The following is a 9,933-nucleotide window of genomic DNA, read 5'->3' as shown; positions in this document are numbered from 1 at the left end:
TGCAGGGGTGCTGCAAATAATTCAGTGAGGCTAGATCAGGTTAGTCTAGTTTGGGAGACTATGCTGCCTCTAGATCATAAAGCAAGAGCTTGGATGGCATGCTGGGAACTGGGACTTTATCCCACGGGCCAGTAAGAAAACTTTTGCAAGAATTTCAGGCCCTTGTTACCTTTCACTTGGGCTGAAATAACAGCAGTGAGGTTATAGCAAAGGGTATTTAATTGTGGGTAATGGTGGAGGCAAAATCAACTGGACGAAGTGGTGTATGGATAAGAGAAAGGGGAAGCTGTCCTGAGAACAAGGTGGTATCTAGGGAGATTGCATAATGCTTTTGCCATCTATTGAGAGAGGGCATATAGTAGAATTCAGTTTGAAGAATAAGACAACGTGATTAGTTTTTAAAGATTATATTCTTGATGTCCATAAGAACACCGAGGTAAAGCCATCTAGTGGAAAACACAGGTACACTTCACGTTTATAATAGTTGGCTCTCTGTCATGGAATGCGGCTTCCACACAGACCCACACTCAAGACCTGTGCTATTGTAAATGACTGGGAAATGAAGGTTTTAATACTGAAATATTCCTAAGAGGAGCATGACCTTGGAAAACAGGTCGATAAAAACAAGCCTCACGGAGGGCTTCTTCAGATGTTTTTTCATATGGTTTTTCCGGTACCTGTGGGTGCCTCCTCGCAATGCAAGGCTGCGTGAGTGTTTGCAACACATGTCACGTTGGCTCTGCTCTCTTTCCTGGCATTTTCCTGTCTCCGCTTTCAGACCAGACTGTATTGACTGTACTAGGCTCTTTAGGTGCTTATATTTTTATTCTGGTTAATTAAAAGGAGATGAAATAGATACAGGTCTTTTGAAATCATAGGAAATTCAGAAACTTCTTGATTTTGTTTGGAAGGCAAAAAATTTGTAATCAGACACACACATGCACACGCATCTTGCGCCTTCTGTTCTGACAATGTTTCTTGCCCGCTCCCTCCCATTCCCTGTAGCGTAGGACTCAGCTGGGGAGTGGAGTCAAGGACGCTGTTTTACAAGCAAATCTGCGACTCAGCTTACCCCTGTCTTTTGATTTTTGTAAAAATCTTTTACCTACCACATCAAGTTGTTGTAAGGATCAAAGGAAATAATGCTTGCCAAGTTCTTTCTTGAATTATAAAGGACTGTACAAATGTAAGAAGCTGAAGAAAGAGAAAGAACTACTCATTTTTATTTCTGATACAGAAGTGTACCTGTTTGTATTTTTTTCTTCCTGCTAAGGATGTTTAGTTATAGGTGTGTCTGTGGGAAGACTTTTGATCATGCCTAATTTCTCAGGCCACACTGCTTAAAGATACATTTATCTTTCTCTGACCTAATCCCTGTCGGTATTTCAATTCAGTTGAAGTTTTTCACAGGCTTGTGCTTTTTTTACTAAATTTTTACCTTACTGCTCTTTACCCATGTCCTTACAGACTGTAATAATGCAACCGATAATTCTGACGCAGCAAAGCCCTGGGAATCTGCTTGGAGGAGAATTGTTTCCCGTGAATATGCTCTAATGCCATTCCTCCAAGTGTGGCTAACTTAGTGTTTATTTACTTTCACCTGTTACTTTGATCAATTCTCTATCCAATTATCTTGTAAAACCCCAGAACTCTAGGACTGTTTCAGCACGCAGGGCATTGTTTCTGGCTGATATTTGTGGGGAGCTGCCTGCCAAGTTGCCCTGAGCAGGCGTTTGCAGGATCCTTTGTGAAAGCACCTGGCCAGGTGGGGTCAGGCAATCATACCCAGGAGCCACTAAGGCCTAGTAGTTTGGCTGTCTACCCAGAAGGGGTGGTGGCCAGTCCTGGCCGATTTTTAGACCTGGTGACTTTGTAGGTAAATGAGTGAGACTCGTGGTTTCTAATAAATGGGCATCAGAGTGGTTGTCTCCATACACCCAGCTTAAAAGAGCAGGCAGAGCTTAAATATTCTAAAATTAACTCTTGATGACGAACAACTCTTTTTTAATTTACAGCTATGGCTGTTACTGTTACTATACTTCACACTTACTTCTTCTCGATTAGATCATAAATGCAGCTGCTATCCATGGAACCTCACTCCAAACGTCGAAGAACATATTCGTGCTGGTCTGGAGGAGAAATCTGATTAAGCAATCCTAAGTCAATATAATTACTGTGAGAAAGCAGAGAAATACACAGGTTCTGAATTTCCACAAGAAAATATGCATTTGAATAAGACTGCCTTTGGCCCTTACCTTTTGTAAAAAAAAAAAAGAAATATATTGACTATTGTGTGGAAAAATGACATATGCTTTCCAGGCATTTGTAGTGACCAGAAAATGACACATAATATGTTGATATAGTAATATGTGTGGGAATTACATTAATTCATTTTTAACTTTTTAAACTCGGTAGGTTAATTTTATGAGAATAATTGTAAGGGACTCAAGCCAACATATGCAGGAATTTGAAAACTAATTTAGCTTATAAAATTACATCTTAACAAAATAGAAATTGCTCATAGGGGAAAAAATAATCAGTGGTGAAAGCACCCTTCAGTATATTTAGCTTATCAAAATGTTCCTAAATGACTCAAAATGTGCTTCTTATATCTGATAAATATTTTCTATACTGTAACTATATGTTGACAAATGAACAACATGTTCTGTTGGTGAAGAGGCTCCAAGTGTCAAATACTAATTATCATGATTATGATTTAAGCTTGTCAGAACTAACATCTTGAAATCATGAAGAGGGTTTGTAAAAAGATGGGACTAGAGCATATTGCAAATTCTTTTTTATTCGATTATTATTAAACTATTGAGGATATACAAATAAGGTCAATAATAAAAGCCAGTGCTGTGCTGTAACTAACTATACCCATATTAAAGAGCATTCTACATAATATGAAACCATGCCTGGTCTGTCTGTTCTTCCTCCACACTTGGCTTGAAGAATTTTGCATGGCTTTTTCTAAATTTCTTTCTTGTTTTAACTTAAAGAGAAATGATGTAAGTGGATTCTGATTGCCTCTTTTTCTACCCACATGAAATGGATTTAATGTTAGGAAATCTCTGAGGAGGTAAGTACTCACCAGAATAGAGGATAACATGGAGAAATCTTTTCAAGTCTAAAGTAATTTGATTAGGATTTCCTCAGTCTTTACCCAGAAGAGAATTAGTTCTTTTTCTAGGCTTTTGCCCTTCCAATCAATTGCTTACCTTAATTTGTATAATCTCACTAAAATTTAGATGCTACCATTTTACTCTCTGACTCAAAAGTCCTTGACTCATAGCCTCCTCCATAGAATCTTTCTGGAAAACTTCTTAGTTGCCCTATAGCCTCCTAACACCTTCTATTGTGTTGCCCCTCCGATGGCTGCTATGACACTCACCACGCTTTGTGCCACTTGTTTGTCTGCACACTTGTCCCCTATGGTCTACGGTACATTTCCTGAATGCAGGGACTAGGGATGCCATTTCTCTATCTCCAGCGCTTAGCACAGAGTCTGGCCTAGAGTAGATTCTTAACACATATTTTTGACTACATAAAACAACATCACTTTCACTACATTCAAGATAATTCAGGATCTAGCTCTATTGTTCCAGCTCCATCTCCTTCCCCTTACACTCCTTTTCGCTCCTAGAGTCAGCCACCCAGGATCATATGCTGTGAATATGCCGAGCACTTCTAAGCATTCAAGTTCTTGCCTTGTGTACCCATGCTCTTCTCCATTTTTCTTCTTGGTGGAATCTCATTTATCTGTTTCAGTCCAAAGTCTGTATGTGTGAGAAAACTCTGACCTTTCCCTAACCCCAGCTAGAATTAATTTTGTCTTCTGTGTTCTACCCTATAATTTATTTAATCACTGTGGGCTTGCAGTATAGTCAGCTGCGTCTGTCCTGACTTCCCCTAGTGGCTGGTGAGTTCCTGTAGTGATATACTCATTCATTTAAGATACGTATTGGGCATTTTCTCTGTTCCAGGCATTGTGTTATGCTCTGGGCACAATGTAGTGATTATAATAAACAAAACTGTATTCCTCAAAGAGCTCTCATTCTGGTCAGTGGAAGAAGATAGTAAAAATATATACAAATAACACAATACATATCTGATGATGATAAATACTCCAGTAAGAAAAAAAGTAAAAAAATAGGAACACACACTGATCACAAAAAGTACCCCTGAAGAGGCAACTTTGGGGTAGAGATCTGAAGGAGTAAGGGGTATCTTGGTAGAGGAGCTTTCTGTCTGCAGGGAATAGTGAATCCAAGGGCCCGAAATTGGGAGTGTGCTTGCAGTGTTTGAGGAAGAAGGAGGAGGCCAGGATGGGTGGAGTAGAGAGAGCTGGTGGAAAGTAGAAGTGGAGGGTAGTGCCGTAGTGGGAGTCCAGATTAATCAAGTCCTTGTATGCTCTGGCACACCATTAGTATTTTACTCCAAATTACGTGGGGAGCCTTTGATGGGTTGTAAGTAGAGGATTGGCATGGTAACACTTATGCTTTAAAGGTGTCATCCTGGCTTTTATGTCTGTAGGGAAGTGAGTGTGGAATTGGTGAGATTGATTGGAGGCTAATTCTAACAAGAGATGCTAGTGGCTTGGACCAAGGTGGTAACAGTGGAAGCACTGAGAGATGGCTGGGTTTTGGGCATCATGCAAAGGAAGTGCTGACACTTTTACAGAAGGATTTACTGGTAAAAAGAAAGGACTCAAAGATCACTGCAAGGATTTTTAGAAAGGGAAAATCAAACAATCAGTTTTGGAGATGACAAAGTTGAAACATCTATCAGGTGTCTAAGAGGAGATACCAGCTGGGTAGGTTTATAGTTATGTCAAGAGCTCAGAGCTAGAGATAAAATTTAGGGATATTTTGTTCTGTGAATAGATAATATTTAAAACTCTAGGAATAGATAAAACATCTAATTCAGTTAGTATAGATTGTGAAAGGTTCTTAGTGACTAAGTCCTGCACAGCTTAGAGATCAAAAATGAGGGGAAACTACTAGGGAGGCCAGGTGGAGTCCCTTGCTCAGTAAAGACCACCTAGTTGATTGATTATTTCTAATGTCAGGGCAATTCCTCTCATTCCACTTTGGGTGGTTCTTATAACTAGAAAGCGATAGAAGACAACAAAGTGCTTCTACTACTTGATCTTAAAGATAGAGTTTCGTATGCAGTTGTCAACCTGAAGAAGCAGTTCTATACCTGCCGAATTCCCACTTCATCCTAAGGCAAAGGAGTGATCCTGCTCTTCCCTCTGTGCATATATCTGTGCTTAGAGAGGAGAGTTGTGTGGCTTATCACATCACACGTTTGCTTTTGATATTTGTTTTAATTAATTTCACCTTTATTGGGAATGTGTCATGATTTGGCCAGGGGTCACTTCTATGGTGACACGGTGGGTTCTGGGGCTAACTCAGGACACTGAAGTGTTTCCAGTAAATTACCGGCATCACATGACCTAAGTCATGGCAGTGTCTGTAGCACATCCTTCAGTCACTCTGGGTTTCCACATTGGGGTGTGTAACTGTCAAGTATTCCAAACTGTGAATGTTTCTAAGGATGCAAATGAAGCCTGACTCATCATGAACCTGTGAATTCACCCTAGGCACCAGAGCAGATGGGATGTGAACAAAGGTCAAAATAGATTCATCTCAGCGGTATGTCTGCTGACATTGTAATAAGTACTTAACTGCCTCCATTCCCTCCTCACACAAACTACGAAAACTACCCATGATAGTTTAAAGAAGCTTTCCACTCAACCTCAGTGGCATTTCTTAGCTTCAAAGTGGAGGCTGCCATCTTGCTATAATAATTGTCAATTAAAACTGGCAACATGAGAGTCTGATGGAGGAAAATGGCACTTCACTTCCCAGAAAACTATCAACTTATTTCTTTAATAGACAGTGACAGAAATTTGTTTTCTTTAAAAAATGGATAGTCTACATGAAAATTTAGTGCCTTTGGAGCCCATATTATGATTTTCTATAATGTCTTTGTTTTCTTAAGTATGTATTATCCTCTAAAATAATGAACTTTATTTATTTATTCTTAGTACCTATCTAAAGTTAATTGATAGGGATATGAACAGTTACATAGCACATTTAATTAATGTCATTTGTCCATCATTAAAATCTATAAGGCAGGCAGTTTTGTGCTTTAATTGCAGAAAAATAAATGGAGGCTTAGAATGGGTATATGGTGTAACAGAGTCATTAAAAGTAGTCAGTAGAGCTGAGACTGGAACTTAGATCTGACTTGAAGGCTGTATTTCTCCCTCCACACTATCCTATGATCCAATGAATAGACAAAGGCTGTTTCCCATGCTTTTATTACAGATAACCTAAAAAGGAAAAAAGTTTGAAAAGAAAGTTTATTTTCTAATGGATCCATTTTTTTCCTGTTTTTTAGAAGCTGGACTAAAAAGATCACTAAAACAGGGCACAGTGTTATATCTTGCAAGCACCATTTTATAACTCTTTGAAAATTGAATATATGTGAAATGACACAAAATGTGGGAATGGTGTAAGCGCATTTCATTGAGCTGTCTGACTCTGTAAGGAGACACAATTTTATTCTTCATAAGGTCTTTGAGGGAATATGTATCCCAACACAATTTATGGTGTTACATATCAGAGTTTCAAAGTTCAAATAAAATGAAAGTGGAATTGAAGAAAATAAAAGAGAAAAGAAAGAAAGCCCCAATAATCTAGAGGCTATGGTAGAAATGTTACTTAAAGAGGCAACATATATCCACCAAGTGGCTTCTAATATTGAAATATGTCCCAAAGTTGGCTCCAAAGAAGATGATGAAATAGTCAGTGAGTGAACTTCTAGTGAAGTTATAGTCAGCCATAAATTTGTCTTGGAAATGATGCAGTGAAAAATTTCTCAAATATTTATTTTAGCAGAGGAATTTTAAGTGAAAAAGATTCTGGAAGGAGAAAATGGACAGCTGCAGACAAAAGAAGCCATGAAACAGAAGAAAGAAAAAAAGCCTTAAAAGGTTGCATTATTAAGTGTGTGTGTGTGTGTGTGTGTGTGTGTGTGCGTGCTGGTGGTGGTGGTGATGGTGGTGATGGTGGGGATTTGTTGGACCACACTGGGACCTGCTTCTAGGTCACACTCATTGGGATGAACCCTCTGAATCTTCAGGCCACTCTCTTGCTGCAAACTGCCATAGTTTATTGGTGATTATAACATTTTGGTGTAAAGCAGTTTTTACAAAGTCAAGTTCTCCCTTACATATTCATACAGAGTATTTGATAAGAATTGTTCTACCTGAGCACATTTTTCTCATTAAAAATAATAAGTATTAAGATTATTTTTTGCATGAATATGAGATGTTTCATGCTGAACAGAGATTATTCCTGCTCAATAGGCATTATTATTAATAATAATGTGCCTGCTGAAGGACAAAGCAGAAATTTTGTAAGGTAGAAAATGTTCTATTTCTACATCTTTAAAAAATAATGTGTATTATTTCTGATTAAAGCATTGAAACGTATGAAGATAAAGTGAAAAATTGCCTATGATTCCAGTTTATAGAGATACCTACCATTAATATATATATATATATTTGTATGTGTATATGAGGTCTGTCCGGAAAAAGTCCAACTATTGTTAATATAAAGAGAATGGTTTGAGCAACATTGATGTAAACTGGCAGCCAAGGAGGGCGGACTGGAATGTACATGCATGAACAATGACAACTTCACTGTACTAGTCAGTGGGGGCAGTATATGCCATTGAGTGAGCTTGGGTACTGTGTAGCTGTGACATCCAAAATGACTGAGGGAGTAGAGTAACAAATCTGTATCAGATTTTGCAATAAGCTCAAACTTTCCTCCATGAAAACTATCCGGATGATTCAGAAGGCTGCAGCTATGGGCAACTGGGGACTGGCAGCTTCATCACAGCAATGCGCCTGCTCATACATCACATGTCCTGCAGATTTTTTGGCAAAATATCATATCACCTAGGTGACTCAGACCCTCTACAACCCAGATTTGGTGCCCTGTGACTTCTGACTTTTCCCCAAAATAAAATAACCTTTGAAAGGGAAGAGATTTCAGATCATCGATGACATTTATGAAAATTCAATGGGGCCACTAGCTGATGGAGATTGGGAGACCTGTGTGAGGTCCCAAGGTGCCTATTTTGAAGGAGACTGAGGCATCATTGTCCTATGTATACTATTTCTTGTACCTTTTATCTTCTTTAATAAATGTCTCTATTTTTCATATTACACGGTTGGATACCTTCTGGAGAGACCTCGTATATTAACTGGGTCCATACCATGTGTACAGTTTTGTATCTTGCTTTCTCAGCCTAGCAATGCATAGTGTTTTCCAGCATTCGATGTTATTTGAAAATATTAATTGTTTTATATTTATTATATCTATATTTATTGCTGAAATACATTTCTACCTAGTTATGTAAATTTTTCTGTTTGCTTTATACTATAAATAAAGGTATAACAAAAGTCCTTGTGCACAATTCTTAGTCCAGCAAAAACAATGAATATTTTTTGCCTATATTCTGAGTCTCATGGAAATTCTTCTAGTGCCTTATTTTCTTCAAGTTATTCCACAGAATACAAACATATTGGTGAATAGATATACCACTGATTAAAAGATTACTGTTGTCAAATAGGTTTGTGAAATGTTGAGTTCAATAAAGGTATACAGTTTTTTATTCTATGGGACTTCTCAGTCTTTAATAAGCAAGTGTGCACTCTGAATTATTAAGAGACAGATCAGGCAAGTAGTGAATCACCTTTCCAAAGACCACAGACCAATAGTATTATGGGATTTTGGTTTGTGAAGCATTAAATATGCTTTCTTTGATTAAAAATAGAGATATGCTTTATCATGATAATTGAAGATTACTCTAGTTAGATATGAGTTGGGTAATACAAGGCTATGCTGAAATAACAAATATATCTTACAATTTTTAAGACTCAACACAACAAAGATTTATTCCTTGCTCATGTCATAGTATGTGACAGGTCAGGCTGCTATGTGTTTCTTTTCCAAATAGCATCCCAGGGATCCAGAATGCTTCCAAATTCTAACTCTACCAGCTCTGAGATTTTTGCTTTTAGCCACTTAAATGAGATTCAGTGTGGCGAGTGCACAACTGCTCTTAACTTCCCTCTTTCCAGTGGTGAGAATTAGTCATATACGTAGACCACTAAGAGTCATGAAACCTGGAAAATGTTAAGGAGAATATAAGTATTTGATGAATAATAACAGTCTCTGACATACTTTTTTCCCCTTTTCTTTTCTTTTAATTTTTTTCCTTTTTTTTTCTTATTGTCCTCTCATATCTTTAAAAGCCAGGACAGCCCTCATGAACTGAGAGGGAGACTGCTGTGTGTCCTGCCAGACTCTTCTGTTACAAGTAAGCACAGGGGAGCAGAGAAAGCATAGGCCAGGACAAGTGACATACTTTTTTAAAAATAAGCAGTGGATGTTGGATATCACTGAATGCTGTGTTAGCCTGGGTTTCCAGAGAAACAGACTCAATAGGAGACAGATACACAGAGATAGAGATAGATTTCCATAAATATATATTTTAAAGATTTTTTTTTATTTTTAGAGAGAAGGGAAGGGAGGGAGAAACAGAGGGAAAGAAACATCAATGTGTGGTTGCCTCCTATGCGCCCCCTACTGGGGACCTGGCCTGCAACACAGGCATGTGCCTTGACTGGGAATCGAACTGGTGACACTTTGGTTTTGCAGGCCCATGCTCAATCCACTGAGCCACACCAGCCAGGTGATTTACATAAATATTTTATTTGTGAGGAAATTTATTATGATGCTTGGTAGAATTCACCAGTGAAACCATATGGTCCTGAGCTTTACTTTGTTGGAAGGTTTTTGATTGTTGATTCAATCTCCTTACATATTATTTGTCTATTCAGATTTT

The 9,933-nt window shown here is 38.1% G+C and overlaps 1 pseudogene; it reads right to left on the bottom strand.

Moving 5' to 3' along the window:
• Positions 1 to 9,316: 9,316 nt before the first annotated feature.
• Positions 9,317 to 9,444, bottom strand: LOC112313218 (small Cajal body-specific RNA 11; annotated as a pseudogene).
• Positions 9,445 to 9,933: the final 489 nt, after the last annotated feature.

Source organism: Desmodus rotundus, chromosome 2 (assembly GCF_022682495.2).
Source record: "Desmodus rotundus isolate HL8 chromosome 2, HLdesRot8A.1, whole genome shotgun sequence".
In the NCBI taxonomy this organism is placed as follows: domain Eukaryota; kingdom Metazoa; phylum Chordata; class Mammalia; order Chiroptera; family Phyllostomidae; genus Desmodus; species Desmodus rotundus.
The sequence above is the reverse complement of the archived record's forward strand: the minus strand, read 5'-3'. Positions and strand labels throughout refer to the sequence as shown.